This window comes from Sturnus vulgaris, chromosome 3 (genome assembly GCF_052056855.1).
Source record: "Sturnus vulgaris isolate bStuVul1 chromosome 3, bStuVul1.hap1, whole genome shotgun sequence".
Classification (NCBI taxonomy): domain Eukaryota; kingdom Metazoa; phylum Chordata; class Aves; order Passeriformes; family Sturnidae; genus Sturnus; species Sturnus vulgaris.
Genome location: NC_142245.1, coordinates 52,724,310 through 52,744,888, shown reverse-complemented (window position 1 = coordinate 52,744,888; position 20,579 = coordinate 52,724,310).

The following is a 20,579-nucleotide window of genomic DNA, read 5'->3' as shown; positions in this document are numbered from 1 at the left end:
GGCAGTCTGCAAAGGCTCAAACCCCATTAAAACACTTTTATTAACATTTTCTTAGACCAGTATGACACACGTTGTACAATACCATAGGTAGAGAGTGAAAATCGAGGCTGCAGCTTCATTGTAGAGAGAAAATTCACAGCCTGTCAATATTGGGGAAAAAAGGCTACAAATGAAGATGTAAAATCAGGTTCATGTTTAAAACATCTAAACCGATATTGCTTTAGGAAAGAAGCAACACATTAAGAACAATGTGTGAATATCCACTGACAGCCCTGAGTGCAGAATATTGTTTCAATAGTGCAGTTTGCTCATATACATAAAATAAGTAGGATTCAGTTGGTTAATAATTTATCTGGTGACTTCTTAATCTTGAACCAAAAATATCCTTGAATGTTTCCAGAGAAGCTGATATCAGGCATCCACAGCAACTGTAAAATCAGCCCTTTTTCTGCTTTATACTCTCTGACAGTTCATCATAGTCTTGGCTCTGCAAAAGACGTGATTAATTTAATGTGAAGCAAGTGGTGCCATTAACATCATGTGCCTACGCCTTCCAAACTCAAGGGCTTAGATTTGCCCAGTCCCCTCTCAACACAGACAGACCTCTTGGAGGGGCTTTGAGTAAATCTGATTTCAAAGAATGAAGGAGGGGAAAAAATATTTTTCTCCGTAAAGGAAATATCTCTGCAAGCAGTAAAAGCCACAACTGTCCATAGGAGCTGGTAGGATTCCTTCTGGTGGCTGCCAGCACCAGGGCACTACCCAGCCGCAGTGGCCACCACCGGCTCTCTAATTGCTAGCCCTGAACACTCAGCAGCAGGATCCAAGAGGGTTGGAATCTGAATAAAAGTTCCCCAAACAATGCAAATAGATATAGAGTTGTTTTTCCCACAGTGGCAAAAGAAACCTCTGCCATTTGTACCTTTTGGCTTCCCTCAAAGAATCCTGGCCTTGTTTTCATGGAATCCCTTAGAGACAGCCCCGGGGCTAAGGCAGTGAGCATCCAACTGCTGCCGGGCTTCCTGCAGATACCATTAACCCTTTGGCTACTAATTTCCCTCTCCTGGAAAAAATGGATGTCTGCTCTTGGGCTGCTCAGCATTTATCTGCTGTCCTCCTATCCTTGAAAGTTCAGGGTTCAACAGCAGCTGAGCACTTAAGCAAGTACTTACTGCAGTTTGGTGGTCAAATAGATAAGAGTGATTACCTCAGAGGGCTCCTTGAGTGTTTTCTGCCCTGCTGCTGACTCTCCAGCTGTCCCCAAGCAGCTCCCTTCAACTCTGCTGCCTGCTGAATACTGAATCTGTGAGGCTTACTCACCCACTGGAGTAAAAGGCTTTGCATCTCCTGCATAAGAGGCAGCAATGTGAGGAAAAACACCTCATGTTATAGTGGATTTTAAACGATATACCAATCAGAGATTTTGGAGGGCAGCTATGCTGAGCGCACCCATTCATCTGCAGTGAGCGTTGATACTTCACCTCTCCAGTTGGACAGCCAGAGAGAAAATTTCTTATATCAACCTTGCAAAGAATGGGCTCCCTTGCTGCAGCAAAACAAAGCAAAACGCATTAACACAGCCCAGTACAGCTCCCCTTCCTCCATGTGCTTACACATGCAGTGGGCATACAATAGGTATTTGGAATTTAAATAGATTTGTAACACAATGATGTAAAATATAATATCACTCTTGGTGTTAAGTGGTAATTTCAGAACGTTGAGGAGAGGCTCTTAATGAGTTTACTGTTGGCTTCCACAGAGAAGATGATAGGACTGGGATGCTGGATCATTAAATGCTTGAAATTATTATTCTTTTAATATTGCAGTGACCATAAAGGCCAGCTCAGTCTCTGCTACAAAGGATCTTACAAATGAGCCTTCATTTTTTTCCTGCAGTTTATTTGTTGCTTTTGCTTTTCTAAGTTTGAGAACATCCAGCTATATTTCTGCCCTCTCACACTCCATAAAAAGCTTTCAAGGCTATATTTAGTGAGAATGTATTGTGGATATTAAAGACACTGAATAGCCACCCACCTCATTGTATTATCTTTCACTGCAAACCACCACAAAAGTAATTACCATTATAGAAATTCAGCTTGGTGTTACTGACTGGTTATCAGACTCATCTAGCATAATTCTCACAGAGAAAAAAAATGGCTTATGATAAAAGGAATAGATTGCCATCTGAAATATGCCCTTTCCTGTCCCATTCTCCCCTACCTTCCCATTATTCTGGAAGAACCCTTAAGTACTAAGCGTGTACTACAAGCCCTAGAAAGCAGAATGAAGGCTGAATTTTGGTTTCATGAGTCATCACATGCTTCTTTAGTAATTTTTTTTAAGCAAGAACTTCCTTAAAATGTAATTATTAATAACATGATCTTTGGGTGCCTGCGATGAGTTTCAGGTCTCAAGCCTACTTGCTTGTCATTGCCTCTGGAATAAGAGGTTTGGGTACTAGTGCCCTGCTTTCCCACTAACAGGTAACACTGAAGATTCAACCCCCAGCAAGCTGTTTTACAGCCTGACCTGCTTTGGACAAGGATGGCTAATGCTAGCACAGTTTCACTCACACACACTGACTCCTGGCAAACTGTCTCTGAACTCTTGTACTGGTCTGAAAGTTTTCAAGATCCAAGTCATGATTTTCTATAAACCATATTTCACTGCTCAGGAGGTTGAAAAAAGCCTCAAACCCCATAGTTTTGACAGAAATTATTCCATATGGCCTAGTGGTTTGGGACATGGAACAAGGGTGCCAGGACAATGCTGTGACCCTGAGGTCCAAAAACCAATGTTCACAGTGGTTTAGACTGAACTAAAATTCCTCACCTCTTAAATACTTATTTTAACATATCAGGAACACAAGAAATTTACACTGGCTTACGTAAGCAGGACAGAAATGGGTAAGGGGAAAGCATCAGAAAAAGAAGAGAGAGTTAAATTGTTTGGAATACAGTGGATTTTCTCCAAGGGGGTAAAAACTGGTTTGGTTCCACCTAGCATGCAATATATTGATTATTTAATTATTAGTTTAAATATGTAATGCAATATTCTTCTATATTATTGGATTGGTTTTGCTGCATTGTTGCCTTGGGCAAGCCTTATAAATTGTGAAATCAGAACAAGCATAAAAATAGCATAAAAATCTCCAGGCAGATACATCATCACACATAGAGGTTTAATCTGCTAGCATCTCCTGTGGTCACATCAGGTGTTGGCTAAGAGTTCAATTTCTGCTTTTTCCAACAATGACAAAACTGCTAGCTCCTGCATGAAATATAGGTCATTTGGAGACACAGATAGTAGGTATAAAGATGTATACTTACCTATGTATTCAGAGAGAAAAAGAAAGGAAGAGAATCATAATATATATGTTCTTACCTAGAAAATAATGTTTGCATTTATATGTAGTATTCTTTATTCCCATGAGGCAATTATTAGAAGTTTCCTTCTCATATTTAGTCATGTTTGGAATTGTTTTCAGGATGTTTAGACTCTTTTCTTCAAGTTGTCACCAGCTCATTACCACAGAATTACATTTTACAAACAAGAGCTGGCTAGAGCCAACTTGGCTTGGTTACTGCTGCCTGAGGGAATTTGAAAAAAATTATAATTTCTTTGCCTTTGGAAATAGACAGGCATGGACCCAACTGCAGGCAATCTCACCTCTTTACTGCCTTTGTGAGCTCAAACAGCTTTTTTATTCTTGGACTACTATTATTTGAAAAGAGAACACACAGATTTTTGTCCCCAAAACACAGCACATCTGAGCAGACATTTATCTTCATCTTAATGAATCTCAAAATGCAGTGCTGAACAATAAGGTCCCCATTGCACCCCCTAGTAATAATTATTGAAGTTCTTCTATTGCAGCAGTGAATCATGCCATTGCAACCAGTCCTCAGAGCAGGGACTCTACAGAAGGTTCAAAATAGCCCAACTCCTTTTCTTTTCCAAAAAAGGCAGAGTTGATGAGGGCACTGACTGCACCCACATGCAGCATTTTTCCATAAGGGTCCCTGGGACCTAAAACTTGTATTTATGATTGGCCCTTCTGCACCTCGATTGACAATTTGCACACCACTATCCCTTACATGCACGCCTGCACTGTGGTAATTTTGTAATTAGAAATTGATCTTTTTTTTAATAACAAACACTGTCTTCTGCTGCCTTTGATACTTCTGAAAGTGTCGCTCCTCAGTTTCAGCCTCATAAACCACCTTCAAACTTCAGCTTCCACTTCCCTGTAATGCTCCTTTTGCAGAAAAGGAAGTGCTACCATTAGAGGCAAACTTTAAAGGATGGTCTGTCTGCCCACATGGTTGCTCAAAGGTCAAAATGATTGCGGTTTTTTTTAATAATTACAGTTAGATAGTAGCTGCTGGTTAGTGATAAATTAAGTTAGCACATCTTAAGTTGACTTGGCATAAGAGCAGGATATTAATCACTAAATAGCCATCATTTACCTTCAGTTAAAGCATAAATTGCAATTCTGAATAGATCAAGCTTATGTGCTCATTCCAAAAGCAATCTATAGGACAGATTCTCAGGCAGTGAGAGCTTCCAAAATTTAATTAAATTCAGAGCAACATCAATTAGCACTAGCTGAGATATTGGTCCAAAGGATGATCTGTGGAGTAAATTGAAAGCCATGTGCCTTAATATCAGTAAGATTATCCACATTTTTTTGTTCTGATGGAATAACAGATCTGTCTTGAGTGTACAAGACCATTTTATGATGCTTTTCCCAGGTGGAACTGTACAAAGAGTTGCACTACAATCTGCAGAAAAATTCCCTCCTTATCATGCTCTAAGTGTAATTAGCTACCTGTACATCAAGATAATTCCAAGTTAGTGATTCTCAGAGCTAAAATGTCCTGTAACAGAAAGGCAAATTATCTGAAATGTAAGACTTCACCCAGAGTGCATGAACAAAACCAACATAGCTGTCAACATCAAGTGTTCAGGTCTTCAGATGGAGGAACTACATTGCCTGACTCCTAGCCCAAGCTTGTGAAAGCCAGAAAAGAACAACTGTGCCCTTGAATAATCCTCAAAACACAATGCATAATTCCATGTTTGGTGAAACTTTCTTGAAAGAGAGAGCAACAATTAAAAATAAAAGAGGATGAATGTTTTAGAAGCTGTGTGTGTTATTTCCTGGCTCTTAATCATTCTTTTGGGGATGATTTGAGACAGTGTAGTGCCTGCCAAACTAAGAAATCCCACTTTTCAATTTTTTCTGTCATTTTCTTATAAGATTCTGGTCAGAAAATGAGACTAACATTTTACGAAAATGCTTGCAACGTTTTTGTCACTGTCTCAAAATGGATAAAAATGTGTCAGAAAATTTGACAAACATCAAGAACGTGCCTCTATGCTGTCAAGAGCATCCCCCTTCTTGATGAGCCAAGACATGTAATACTCCCAATTTCACATTTCTGCCTAAAGCTCTGTAACTTTTTCCTGCAGGGAGTCTAAACCTTGAGCTGGGAGATTTTCCCTCTGTTTGCATTAGGTAGAGCACAGCCTTTTGCCACATTAATAGAAAGGCTACTTGTCTTGGAAACTGGATGGACATCTGAACTCCAGATAATCTGAGTACTTTTAGATGTTCAGCAGCTGAAGTGTCCTATTGTGGCTCATTCCCTTGCAGAACAAATGTTGCTGTCTGAGGCTGCTCCAAACATTTGTTTGGCACACGAGAACTCCCTCTCCTTTTGAAGCAGTATTAAAAGCACTGTCAGCTCATTAATGGATTTTTTTTTAACTTTTCTTTTGGCAGAAGTGAAACTATCACTGAAAGAAATATCTTGTAAACATTGAAACAACCACAACAGCATTCCATGCGTACACGCTGGAAAACAAAAACAAAATAAAGGCAGCCTTTTGCAATGAAACACGTCTTTCCTGAATCAGCAAAGGCTCCCATGACCTTGCAGACATTCTTTGGAATAGCCACTGAGAGCTGCATGAATCTCATAACAAAATAAAAGCACCATAGTGCAAAGGACAAATTGTCCAGGGTTAGAGGAGAGCCGTTGCTCTGAAAACACCAAGCACTGAAATCTTACCCATAGATTGACTTGTGTACAAATGTCACCATGCCTACGTCAAAGGCTAGATTTCCCAGAGGACTCAGCTTCCCTTAAAGAAGTTACTCCCTTATGAGAGTAACTATCAAAGTTTTAAAGACCTCAGCAAGCCAGAATTTTGGTAGGAGTTTTTCCAGAGGGCTAGCACTGATATTTAGATGAGACCACCTGGGTACCATTAAAAGTTTGTATGTAGAAAAGTCCTCCTTATAGATAGCATAATGAGAATTCTATGTAGAAATATAGGAATGATGTTGTTACCCTTATGCTCCTTCCTCCTCTTTTTTTACACTTCTCTTTTTTTTTTTTTATTTTTTGTGAAACAAAAGACATTTTAATTTGGCTTGATACACTCTAGGTATAAAAGGAAGTAGTTTTTAGCTGAACTCTGTAGACTTTATATAGGCAGCCTCTGTAAATAATTCTTCCCTCCATTACAGGTTACCTCTGAATGATTTTTTTTTCCTCCTAGCTATTCTTTATAGAAGAAGTGTTAGGAAAACTCAAGGGTTTTTCTAGAATGTCACTGGTTTTGATGAAATACTTAAAAATTAACAAAAAACCCCCAAAAACCTCGCATCTCCCAAAATAAACCCAGCAAAAGGCCTTTCTCAAACATGTTCCACTTTAAAGTGCCTGTTCTTTAAAGGACAGGGCAGAAGCCGAGGAAAGTTGAAGTCCTTCCTGCCTTTAAAAGATCAATATGGCTTTCTGCCTTGTATCTGTTTCTTCTGAATGTGACTAAAACCCTAATTACCCTACTTAGATGATTCTTAGATGTATGTACAAGAATAGGTAAACATGACATATTTATCAAAGTTAATCTCCATGCTTTGAAAAATAATTTGCTAAGATTGGCATCTTGCTAATGCCAAAAAACCTCCAAATCATTTGTTAGATCCATGCAAAATCAGACACTTCCAGGCTTGCAAGAAAGGCTGGATAAAATTATTTTAATGAGAAGTTCAGTGCTGCTTAAAAGTGGCAGCAATAGTCTGGTGAGATTAGATAGGTAGGTAGATAGACAAGTGGATAGATACATGGACACAGAGAGGTGCTGGGTTCTTGGAGTGAAATTCCCTGAAATGCCCTAGCCTCAGGTGCTCTCAGTCTCAAAACAGATTTGTGATGTGGACTTTGCCATCAGTCAAGAAGAAAACTTAATCTAGGACTGCCATGTAATGTATGGGACAGTTTCTCTTAAGGTGCAAGGTTTATGTAAGATAACCATCTGTCTCACTCATGCTTATATCAGTTTGGGCAAAATAATTGTGGTCCTCGTCCTCTCTCATAGCTGTCAAAATGCAGTGAGCAGTCAATGATTCAGACACTCTGAGCAATTACCTAGAGCAGACCAAATTCTCTGCATCTTACCAAAAATGACAGGAAAGCTGGGATTTGTTCTGCTATCCCTGCAAGAAAGCCTGCAACAACAAATGAGCTTGCACTACATTTGCGAGAACTTAAGTCACTGAAAGGAGTGTATATGAAAATGGACAATTAATCAGATCATCATAGCACCAGTATTTGTCCTAAAAGATGATCTATAATATAGAAGATTACATAGATCACCTAGAAAACAAGTTAGACAATTATTTCTGTTTTCACACACCTGTGTTTTGAAGCTTACCCTCTCTTTTTGGACCATACTTTTTTGTGACTTGTATAAGAATATTCATTTACTGCTGGTCTAATTAGTTCACAAAGAGGCAAAAGGGAATCCTTTGTATATTTACTGTACCTATTTGGCCATCCAGTTGCCCAAATCTTGTATAGGTGCTTGAAGGCACTGGTAAACTTTCCAATTTTACTCTGGGAAACAGGCAATATACATCCCAACATATGCATAAAATGTTCTTTGAAAAAAGCATGATATCCCTCATGTAAGTCAATATTTAATGAGCTTGGCTCTGAATTAGTATGTTTGGCTCTGAATTATTGTGTTTCAGTTGCAGAACAGTCACAGAGTTTAGAATATCCTAAAGCACTTGAGTAGCTAGTCCCATTTTAACTGGAGAACAGAGAAACCATCTTTCACAAACCATGTTTATTTCCCAGGCCTTAACATGACAAGGAAAGTATTTTGTTTAATGATGCCTTTCAGGTAAGGGAAGAGATGAAACTCCATGAATGTGTTTTTCTGTAATCTTAAAATGTGGCTTTCAAAAAACTGACAGTAGCTAGTCTAGTACACACAAAAATCACTGAACTCAGCCTTCCTTCCTCCAGAATGACTTCCAAACACATCATTATCAATACAGGTTATATTCAGTTACAGAGCCTAAGTATTTCCTTTTGAAATACTATGAGAAATAGTTATGACATTGGAAAATACGTTTTCTCTGATGAAAGGAGGACTGAAATTTTAAAAAGTCAATGAAGAGCTAAAAGTTCCTTTCAGTATCATCTACATTTTAATTCTACGTTAGGAGAGTTAACTTTATCAAACATGGATTTTAAAAAAGGGGCAGTTTAAGCTACTGGAAAATGAGCAACATGAGAAAAAACATCTCGTTTGACTTAGCAATGGTACATGCCAAATTGTAATGGAACAGGGAGAGAACAGACCTATCCAGCTTTGCTTTCACACAGTTTAGTTAATTCATGCTTTTCTTGGATGATTTATATAAATAAATACACAGTGACTGACACAAAAGAAGGTTGCATGGTCACATATCAGCAATTTTTGAGGCTGGTGAAGGTCTCACATGTATCTCTTGGATATCATCGTAGATTCGGTAAAGGCAACAAGGAAATTTACACATTCATCTGTTCCTTTCTTTTTCCAGGGCAGATATTGTGAATCACACCCATCCCTCTCTCCATCAGCCTGTCACTGTCTTGGAAGGGCAGTGGGAGAGCTGCAGCAGAAGAGCCATTGTAGTCAGCTGCATCCTGAACGGGGTAACTCGGGGGCGCTGCTGACATCCCCTGGACTGACAGCTGCCTGCACTGCGCTCCTCTCCCAGGTGCTGCCAGGAGCAAGGAGCTAAGGGAAACCAAGGTATAAATCATGTTTACAAACCACATGTGCAATGTCTTTCAGTCCACTTGTGGTCTTTCCATAGCTCTATTTAGTATTCTGTACATCTGCTTGGGGGCTTGATTTTTTTTTTCCATAGATTTTGCTATCATATCAGCTACAGAATTCCCTACATGGAGGTATCCATAAATTATACTGCAGCCTAGGAGTTTGTAGTGTGTGAACAAAAGGCACAAATGCAAATGCAAGATGTTTAATTCACTGTTTATGTGTGATGTTACCCAGGTGCCAGTGACATCCTTTTGACCAGCGCAGAGGCACAAGGGACCAACCCAACATACATTTTTAATGTGATCAGCTGTGACAGCACATACACAGAGTAGACCTTGTGGCCTTAAAGCCATCCTTTTGGAACACTTCTAGGGGCCCAGAAGAAATGGTTTAATTAATCTTCTTTTTTCAGGATTGCAGCTTTTTTTTTTTTTTAATATAAATTATGTACACTGAAAACCTGCCAATTATAGCAAATTAAGGGACTTGGCAAGTGCATCCCTTGGAGACAGATGGTAAATAACATTCAGATTCTGAGTTGAAATAGGGCTAGCGATTAACTGGTACAGGATAGAAAAGCAGTCCAAATAAATTAAATAAAAAGGGTTGATATGAATGCAAGTACTGTAGGTTGCTTTTTTTGTGTGTGTGATAATGATGGTACCAAAAATATTGATGATTCATAATTAATATGCAGTACCCTCTGAGTGGCAGCAGGATTTTAGATCTTTAACAGTGTTTTAAAAACCAGTGCCAGTTGTTTATTTTGCTTTCGCAAGACTGCAAACAACTGTCATTTCATCCTTTCTGGAGGATCTGCCAGTTAAAAAGACAAGAGTGCAGCCTCACAACAAAGAAAAGTTGCCCCTACAAGTAGCAGGGGACCACAGGAAAGAAATTCCTAGGAAACAGGGCCTCCTAAGATGCAGACTGCTATAGCCAAAGTGGAAGTACCTGAGGAGAGTACATTTGTTTCCAACTTGAGCTGCAAATGAAACAGGAGTGATGACCTCAGCCTCACCCCCTACTGACCATTTCTCCATTTCAAAAATTCACTGCACCTACTGTTCAAAATAAACCTGCCGTCCCTGGCACAGCAGAGGTGGTGCTGATCAGAAATGCACTGGCAGAGTTGCAAGATGGGAGGAAGAACCTGCAGCACCTGCGCACGCTCTGTCTGGGAACGAGGATTATTGCTAACCTGTCAGTCTCAGCAGCACTAAAATACACCAAATCTAATTTGGTTTAAAAATGCAAAAGCACAAAGAGATCTTTTTAAGAATCCAGCCAGAGATAAAAAAGATGACAAAGTCAAGAGTGTGTTAGTCATTTAATATGTACTCTGCTTAGAATACTAAATTCAGGAAATGACTCAATCACGCACACAATTACAGCTATTTTCAGATCATAAATGATGCAGTACGCCAATACTGATGCAAAAACATACCACAATTAGTTCCTGCAAATGTTCTTGCAACAAGGCATCATTTCCAAGGGAGCCTTCAACCTAATTATGGCAACAGAGTACGCCTCAGGGCACACTTCTCTATATGATTTCATTATTCTTGTACAGTGACCTGACAATGATGTCACCAGAGTGCTACTTCACCTTGCATGCTCCCAAGCACATGATAAGAAGGTTAATTGCTTGGATATGCATGTGAGGGGTCCACTTTGCTTCAGATGTTGGATGCACACAGAGCAGTCCAGTCATCAGTCTTTTCAAGATAATATTTGCACCCAGGAAGAATTAACATGGAATAATGTTTATAGGTAACTGAAAAACTGAAGACAGGTGGTAGCTGATGGAATATCTTCTAAGAACTGGTTTATTTATTCAAGAATAATTCACATGGCACTTAGTGACTTTTCTCACAAACGAGAGGCTGAAGATTTAAAAAAAACACATGAAAAATAAAACAAGAAAAATCTCTATTCCACTGGTTCAGATTATAAAAAATCAAGATCTGGAAAAATTCAGAGTGAAGTTTTAAATCTAGGCTAAAAAGAAGTGCAAGACCTAAATGCATTAGGACTAGGATGACAAGAAAAACCGTCACCTTTATTTCAGCTGCCATGTTGAAGTTACTTGTAATCCACTGCTAAAAAGGGAAGTCATTCCTCATAAATCCCTCCAATACCTACTCAAATGCAGTAAGCTAAAGCAATAGCAGTTAGATCGTGAAATTAGGGACTCCAGTTTTCCCTTGAGAATTATTTCATTCATAGCCTTGGATACCTTTTCCTTCTCAGTTTTAAATCCAGACTGCAGTATGGTATATGATTTTCCTTATGCTAAAAAACAAATTTTATCATTATTTAGCAATATCAGACTGGCAGACATTTTTCATACAATGACAAAAATTATGAAGGTTTGCATTGTATTGCTTGTACTTTGCTCTATTTTGCATTTTTTGTATTTCCAAAATTTTGATTTCAATGCTGCACTTCAGATCTTTCCAATTACGAAAGTTATTTTGCTAGCAAAGACTACTTCACAAAAGCTAAAAAAAACTGACTCAACTAAGAATTTCAGCATTTGACTCAGAGTTTTGAATATGCCGTGAAATTTCAAGAAAAGCATGGAAAACCTCAAGTTTCTCTGATACTTCTCAATTACTAAGAAAACTTGATAAATGTAAATTCTTGCTTCTGACATGCCTTTATATCAACACATCCTATATGTTCAGACTAGTTTTACTTTGCACATATAATAAAAGGAAAGACCTAAATGTTTGTGCAATGTGAACAAGTCTATCCTGCAGAAATTCCCAGACTCTAATAGACAACTTTATTCCTCTTTAAATTTTACTCTGTTTTAACCAATTTGATCAAAGCATGTTCAAGAGAAAAGTAGGCTCTGCAGTGTCGTTCCCAGAAATCAGTGAAATGAGGAAAGTTAATTTGAACAATAATAATATTACTAAAATTTCCACAGGCAACATTGAGATAATTTTAAATAATCTGGAATTTTTTTCTTTATATGTGGGCAAGATCTTAGAGAAATATTGTTAACTTGTTTTTTCACGGTTGGCTGGGATTTTTTGCTTGTTAGAAGAAAATATTTTATGAGATCAAGAAAAAACACAGGGAACCATTAATGGCAAGGTAGAAGGGGAGAGTGTTCTTCCAAGATCATATTCGCTAAAGGCCACAACAGGAATTCAGGAATTATAATAACAGCTTTGTTTATGCTGTTGTGTTTGGGGTGTTTATATATATATCCTTGGCTGTTTAGTCAAGAATTGGACAAACATTGCAAAGCAACAGTTCACAAACTTTATTTTTTAGTTCTGAAGAATTGTTTATTTTAACCTTTTCCATTATTTTACAGGAACAGGATTCATTTCTTCATTTATTTATTCATCTGTTTATTTATTTTGGCATGTGCATGACTGCCTGGAGAATGGCTGTTCTCCACATGAATGCCAGCGTTCTCATATAACAAAAGACTAAAAGGTATGGCTTTTCTAGGCCAAATGGTATGGCTTGCTCTGTAAAGGGCAGCAAGAATACTGCACAACTTCATCAATTAGTCACAAATTAGAGAGATAAGATAATTGGGTAAAACACATTTATACTAATTGTATGGAAGACATTTTTTATTGAAACTTGCATTATTAGACAATGGTTAGGGACATTTTATGAATTCCAGGAAGGGTAGAACTTAACAATTTAATCTTCTCAATAATTCTTGGTCCAGTCCTAATTAATATTTAAAGACATAAAACCTGGAAAAGATAATGTGGCTAAACCTGTGTTTCACTAGCAATTTACTTTGATTATTTGAGCCATGACAGTGCTACCCCCACATCAGAGTTTTAGTGCTCTTGCTTCTCTCCTTGCTCACCACATAAAAATGGTCAATGCCCTGAATAACTGGTAGTTCAACAGGAAGATAAAGAAAAACAGCTGGCTTCAAAAAGCAGATGGGTGGATCACATGGTAATAGTGAGAGCATAATTAACACAAGCATCATCAGTCACAGCACACCAGCTGCCAGCAAACCTGCACATACTGCTTTTGTGTTGTTTTGGCTTCTTCAGAAGAAAAAACCTCTTTAAACAAAGTTGAGATTGTCAATAAGGCTTTTTCTCCTTAACATGGGACTGTTGCCGAGTACCTCTCCAGCTGTGTGAACCCTGGCCCTGCCACAGCATTATGTAAACTATTGATGAGCTCTCTGAAAAGATACAAATCTCAGCCAGGTCTGATGATTCCCCTGAGCTGTAAGAATTAGATTAAAGCAGGAAGCCAAACACACCAAAGGGGGAAAAAATATGAGACTATAATTCCTTTGAGAGAATAATGGAAGGAACTATATCACAGCAGTAAGGAAAACAATTTCACAAGGCATAAATGAATGCAGAAGAGAAAACCTATAGTGCTCCTTTTGTGCTTGGACATATGTGTTTCTTCTTGACTGAAATTTTAAGTGGTTTCCTTAAAAGTAATTTAAGAGTTTAATTAAAGTATCTAGATGGTTCTTTTATGAACATTGTCATCTAGAGGTCAGAGACCTGGGAATGCTTCTTAGCTGCACAAGTCCAAGTTATGTCTCTGGCCAAGATCCCTGCTGGAACGAGACCTAATTATACTGTATACTGCTTCTCCACTGCATCACCATTTCCTTTGAGAATGAAAACTGAGTTTGGTGGCCTTAAGAGCTTAATGTGGTACAGTGTTGGCCACACACCTGGATGATGAAAGGAATAGGACCCAATGCGATACATTGGAGCATGCACTTACCACACAATTCCTGAATATCCATAATAAAAGTCTGTAATACAAGTGACTGATTTTCATCAGGAAGAACAGATGATAATGACCTATTCTGTTGCAATATGTAAGCACATTGGTTTCTCACTATTGCATTATTTCTGCCTCTTTTTCTGTCTTAAATAGCTCTGTGTGTGTGCATATGTTGTATGATCTACTGTTGATAGACCAAAAGGTGCTGTGGTAGCACCAAGCCAGTAATCAGGGAATATGACATACTGGACTCAAAATTCCACTCTGCTGAAGAATTAACCATAAACATTGATGAGAATAATAAGGTAATTCAAGCCTTCCCAGATACTTAAAAATATTGTTTTTTCCTCTGTTCTCTGTTTTCACATATATATTTCTTATAATCCTGATTTAGCACAGGGTTTTAAAGAGATGTGTCAAAACGCCACAAGATAGGCTATTTTGGTAACAAAGTGGAAATGAGAACTTTCAGTTGATTAATTTAACTTACTATAATTAACATTCGTGTTTGTGAAATTCACTTCTCACTTAACTAGCAAACAGAACAACTGTGAAATAAATACTAATAAAATACTACTAAAACTAAAAATTAAGAGGTTTTTTGTAATTTGCTTCCTATTGAAAACTGACTGCCAAAAGCCAAAGTTGCTCCCAGGAACAGATCAGGTTTTATACATTTTTTACATGGGAAAATTGTTGACGTTTTCCCAAAGACCTCCTTTTTTTTTTTTTTTTAATATCTACAGAAAGAAAATAACTCCAGTTGCACTCTACTTCCTATTTTGGTTTTTTTTTCATTTGTAGCAGTTATCAAAAACTAAAAACTTCATGATTAGCCAGATGTTTCAGGTTTTTTAATGTTTTACTGGAACATGACAATTGTTTCCTTCTCAGCTTTAACTGAAATTTTCCAAAACTGGTAGAAGGCTGATGATAGCTCTTGCTAAAGGTATCTTTCTTAAGAAATAGATGATAAACTAAAGGCTCAGCAAGCAAAAATATATTCCAGAACAAAACAAAATTTGCACTTACTGGATTAACTTTCACAAAGTGACCTATTCTATTCACTCCACTTGTGTGATAAATGAGCCATGATATTTCAAGAGCTAAGCAAAATTACATTCTAAAAAGTTTCAAATTAGGTGCCCAACATTTGTGAAAAACAGTTTTTCAATTGCTAGCATCCAGGGAATAGAATAATTTCTAAATTACTCCCCAAAAGAATATGACAATATGTTCATGATCAATATGTTCTTTGTACTCTTAGAGGGGATATTCTGACTGAAGATGTTGATACAGTTAATCAGTAATTAGTCAGTAATCCATGCTTTTATGATTCAATGCTTGAATGAATCAACTTGCAGGCAAGAACTATTACTCATTTTTTTCCTAATAGATATGGTGAAATACAAATAATTAAGTGAAGTCATCATGGTCACACATAGAATCAGCAATAAAAGCTGTTCATCTTGAACACAGTGGGTCAAATATACCAAATAGCTGTGCACTCCAGCAAGTCAAATCACTCATAACTGCTCAGAAGCTTTGAAACTGTCTAGCCAGCCTTGTAAATTAATTCCAGAAATGAATGCCAGTACTCTGGCTATATTTGAAATCAGTTTTTGTTCACTATTTGTCTCTACCAAGGAATTTCATGGAACTTCTGGACAATCAACCACAGGGAACAACTTTTTATTGAAGGAAAAACAAAATTTTCCCTTAGAGGTACTTTCCTATTTCTCCTTCTCCTCATCCAGCTGATTGTAAACACAGCAGAAATAATCTTGGTTTTAGAATACAAAGGCATTCACTTTTTCAAGCATATTCATTTCCAAAGTCTGCTTTTATCTCCTGAGATTATGCAGACACCTTTAGGTGATATGCTCTATTCTCACTTTTCTAGATTAAATTCTGTTGTCATACTTTACTAGACTGAGTTTAGAAGCATTAGAAGTTTTACACTGTGAAGTAAAAGGAACCAGGAGGCTGCAATACAATCTTCTCCAGGTTTCCCACCTTAATGTTAATGAATATTGTACTTATGACTAGCACAGGCAAATACAGAAATGTTTGTTTCTTTATTAGAACATATGCATCTTACATATCTTCTGTAATATCATGTTACAAATAGGCTTGCATTGAGATGACTTCAAATATTTCAATTTTATTCTAATTTATTATATTAGGAATTGTGGCTATATAGTAGCTTGTCAGCGTTGTGTAATTTCAGAGGACTGGACATAAATCTTTCAAGAGGTTATAAGCATGTTCCTTCCCGGGAACTTTTTTTTTTTTTAGTTCTCCATACTGTGTGCTGTATACTCCATTGGAGCAACCACAAATTACTTCTCTGCAACATTTTTAATGAGACATAATGATAAACACTCTTTCTGGTAAAGCAGGGGAAACAGAAATTTGTCAAAGTAAGAAAATTGCAGCCTTCTTTCCACCCCAGGCAGACTTGAAAGAGCACTCCTAAGGCTTTGTAGGTATTGCAGACTTAAGAAAAGAATATATGTGTGTATATATATATATATATATATATATATATATAAATATATATATATTTATAAATATAATTTTAGATGTTGGTATGTGGTACTGCCTAAAACCCTAGCCCAACTCATATACAGACCCACAGACCCTGATATGCCAGAAGCATACTTGACTGCTATTAAATAATAGTAAATAAAATATTATTTAGCTCTGAATGGGATCTAAAAACAGAAAACAATCCCCAGGGCTTTATGAGCTTGCATTTAGCAATTTTTTCAGAAGCACATTGGGAAAATAAGAGTGGTATATCCTCAAGGTGAGTGGGGAATGCAGCACATTTTTTTCTTCACCTTCACTGCAAGTTAACAGGAAGACTTTACTTTGGTTGATGCTTCAACTTAGTCCAAGGCTTTTCTTTATTGTCTTTCACTCCCTGTTTCCCCACATTAGCATTCAGTATGCCACTGGCCTATTAATAGCTTGTATAAGCATGCACTGCAGACATATTCACCAGCACAGTTGCACATATGGCTGTCACTCCATGTTCTGCACTGAAGGATGGATCCTTGTGGAAAACATTTCTGCCCTCAGACTTCCACTAGCCAATTTGACATCTTCCCCAGATCAGAGACCCTTGCTGGCACCTCCAGGGGCATGCTTGGGCCTATGCACATGCTGGCTCCATGAATATTTAACAGAGAAATTGAGAAGAGGCTTGCTAGTGATCCATCTGTTAAGTTGCTGGAGCTTTACCAGGGATGAGTTGGCTGTGGACTTCTTCCATAATAATGCCAAGGTTCAACAGAGAATTTAAGGTATTCAGTTGATCTTCTGCCCAAAGCTGACTACTGGCAGGGAGAGTGGCCACAGTGTGTAGCTGGTGACAGCAGATTTACCACTGAATAAAGCCAAAGCTATCTCTGAAATAATCAGCTGTGACTAATAATAAATAGTAACCTTACGCTCTCCTATTTTGGGATAAATTTAGGGCGTTTCTGCTCTATTTAAAGTAGCTAAGGTATGTTGCTTCACACCTGATTTTAGCAAAGCCCAGTATTATGCTACCATGCCAAATTATATCCCTTGGACTTTTTGGCTTCCAGAACTCACATCCCTACCCAACACTGCATAATAATAACTGTATTTTTGGAAGAGACAATGTGATAAAAGGGAGAATAACACAACAGATAGTCCATTATGCCATCTCGTGCTGCCTAATGAAATATGTTTGTTGCTTGGGGAACAACATCAGGATTTCTATTAAATCATTGATGGGTCATAAAAAAGTTGAGTCAGCCTCCTGCAGGGTATATCACTCCTGCATGAACATGGAAGCTAAATTTTCTCTCTCCCTTTCATAAATTTAAGATTTTGGGCTTGTCCTTTAAAATTGACATAGTCTTGTTCTTTAAAAGTCAAGTAAGCCATGCTATTACTTTTCAAACAAGTTCAACTATTTCAAAAGAAAGGTTAAAAGAGAACAGCTGGTCGTTTTTTCTCGGTATGAAGTAACAGTTTTGACTTTAAGTTGGATCTGCCTGCATTTTCTTTTTTTCTCTTTGTCACTTCCTCCCAACTCACAATCTCCATGGGGAGTCACGCAAGGGTGGAACGCACGTCTAAAGGTTTGCTCCATTAGAAATTTTTTAGCTCGTTTAAGTAAAATTCTTAACAAATTATCTTTGTTGACACCATATGAACTACATATGAAATACATACAAAATACAGAGAGAAGCTGTGTTTGACATAATGGTCTGTAGTTATTCTTAAATCTTGCAAGACAAAAATATAACCCTGTCTACTAGGTTATGGTCCTGAAAAAAACTTGTATTGCTCCACATTGACAGCAATTGGCAGCATCATAAGAACTAACTCAGTTGTTAAAACCATGTCTAAACACGATAAAAATGCCCAAATGCAATAAAGCCCTTAAGTACCATTAAAAAGACAGAGTATTTAGTAAAGCTATGGCTCAGGTTTGATGGCACCATAAATCTGCCTTGGGTTCTCCAACTTAATGGTGTAGCAATACAGCACACAGTCTAGCTCTGCCTGAAACTTATAGGCTTGCAAAAAATTTACCCATTTTTTTCTGATAATCTGCTTCCATACAGATATGTTGATTCATGCACATCTGGTCTGTGAAAGAGTTTCTCTGTACTTCCCCTTTTGGTCTAGTCCTGTCATTCTAGCTCTTTATATTCAGAGTACTCTGCATGTCAGCATCTTTCTCTAAACATGACCTCAGAACTTCTATTTTGCAGTATTTCCATTTCTGTTTTTCATTGTGGTTGAACCTTTCTTGATCATGGTCTCCTGTGCCAGCTCTAAGGCAGCCCTTGGCACCCAGCAGCTAGCATAAACAATGTCTGAGTTTGTCCATTTCATGACTTTGCTTTTGTCTGTTTGGTGGCTTTGCTTATCCTGAAGGTCTGTCTTTTGGTATCCAAACCAGGGCTGTTGGCTTGACTAAAACCCTGGCAGTGCACATCAGGAAATCATCTGCCATTCTCTCCTGCACAGATGCTTCAGAGTAAGTTCCAAAGCAACCTGGAACAAGACAGGCCAAGACTGGGTTCCACAAGAGACTATGAACAAAGCCAAAGAACAGACAATCTGGTGCTGCAAGATTAGCATACCTTTAGTAGGAAGTACTCCAGAGTGCCTGAGGATGTCCTCTAATGTTAGTTCATTTCACCCAATGAAGAGAGACCTCCCAAAAAAACCATGACAGGACTATCCAGAGAGTGGAACTTTGCCATTACCCATTAACCAGAATCAAGCAATTGATCAGCTTGTCACAAACTAGAAAATGTAGCCTATTTTTCTGGTCATTTAGAGAGGAAGCCTTAATGTCATTTTCTGGGGATGCAGTTAAGCCCTAGATTCTTGGCCAAAAAGCTGACTGTTCTGTGCTGACAGCCACCCACCTGCACCAGCCCCATTCTATTTGTCTAAGCCTACCTCACACTAAGGGTTTTCAACAAAAAGATCCTACACTTTCAGTCTGGGAGCCACCCCAACTGAAGTCATTCTCATTCCACACACAGTCTCCACAATTGATTGGGCTGGAACAAAAGGACAGAATTTTTCTACAAATCTCTGAGGACATCTACACATGTACAAAAATCTCAGTGACAGTTCATTATAGACAGGAAAGCATTTGGTGAAGTAAGGCCAGCCTGTATTCACATTTCCCCTCCTGAATAATTACCAATCATATGTTACATCTCAGAAATGTGGTATAAGACTGAACTGTAGTTCAAAACACTGATACAGCATCCACCAGATGGTCCTCAATATATGAAGTCTCTTTCTTGATCCTGTGTGGGTTGCTTTTCCTGACCAAGATATTCAGCGTTCGCCTCAGTCACCACGCACGATAGCAGTATCATTCTGCATTTGGCTAGACTTCTATTGATCATGGAGAAAATAAGTTTCATCACTATGTCTCATCACAGCCACTAAAGACACTAGCACAAGCCATGGCAGAGAGCGTCATCAGCATTTTCAGTTATTTTACACTCATTGGCTTCACTTGGATTTATACTATTTTCTAATTTCAGCTGTATTTGTCATGGTAGAGGTAATAGGCAGCACACAGGTAAACCTGTGTACCTTAGGACAGGTGCATAAGACACAGAAGATGGGATGCTTGATGTGAATCAGATGCTTTTTCATCAACTGCAGAATAACAGACATGCCTAGGTTTTAGGTTGCCTCAGTTAAAATAAAATTAATGCCACTTATTGCACAGGTTCAGAGTGTATTAAATCCTCAAGACAAGACTGTGGGAGCAAAGAGAGCTAGCAAATCCAGGCAAAAGAAAAACCAGCATGCCTCTGCTGGTGTGGCTCAGTGCTAATGGAGCTCCAGCTCTTTTTCACCACTGCCTGCCTAACAGTTGGATAGGTGATGTTCTGTTAATCCAAGTGACCCTCTGGATTCAGGTGTTGGTGTGGGTGACTGGCATAGGAATTCCAGTCCATTTCACAGTGAAGCTGCTATACATGAGCTGCCTTTGAAAAAAAATCAACCCAGAGCCCACAATTGGCCACCACTGGTCTTTAAGCACTGCCCCCTTCTCCAAGCTGTCCAAGACCACTGGGAGTCTCTGCTGCATGTTAGATTTGCCCTCATCCCTAACTGCAGTGCCCCTACTAGCAATAATTCCAGTCACAACCCAGAGCTCAGAAACT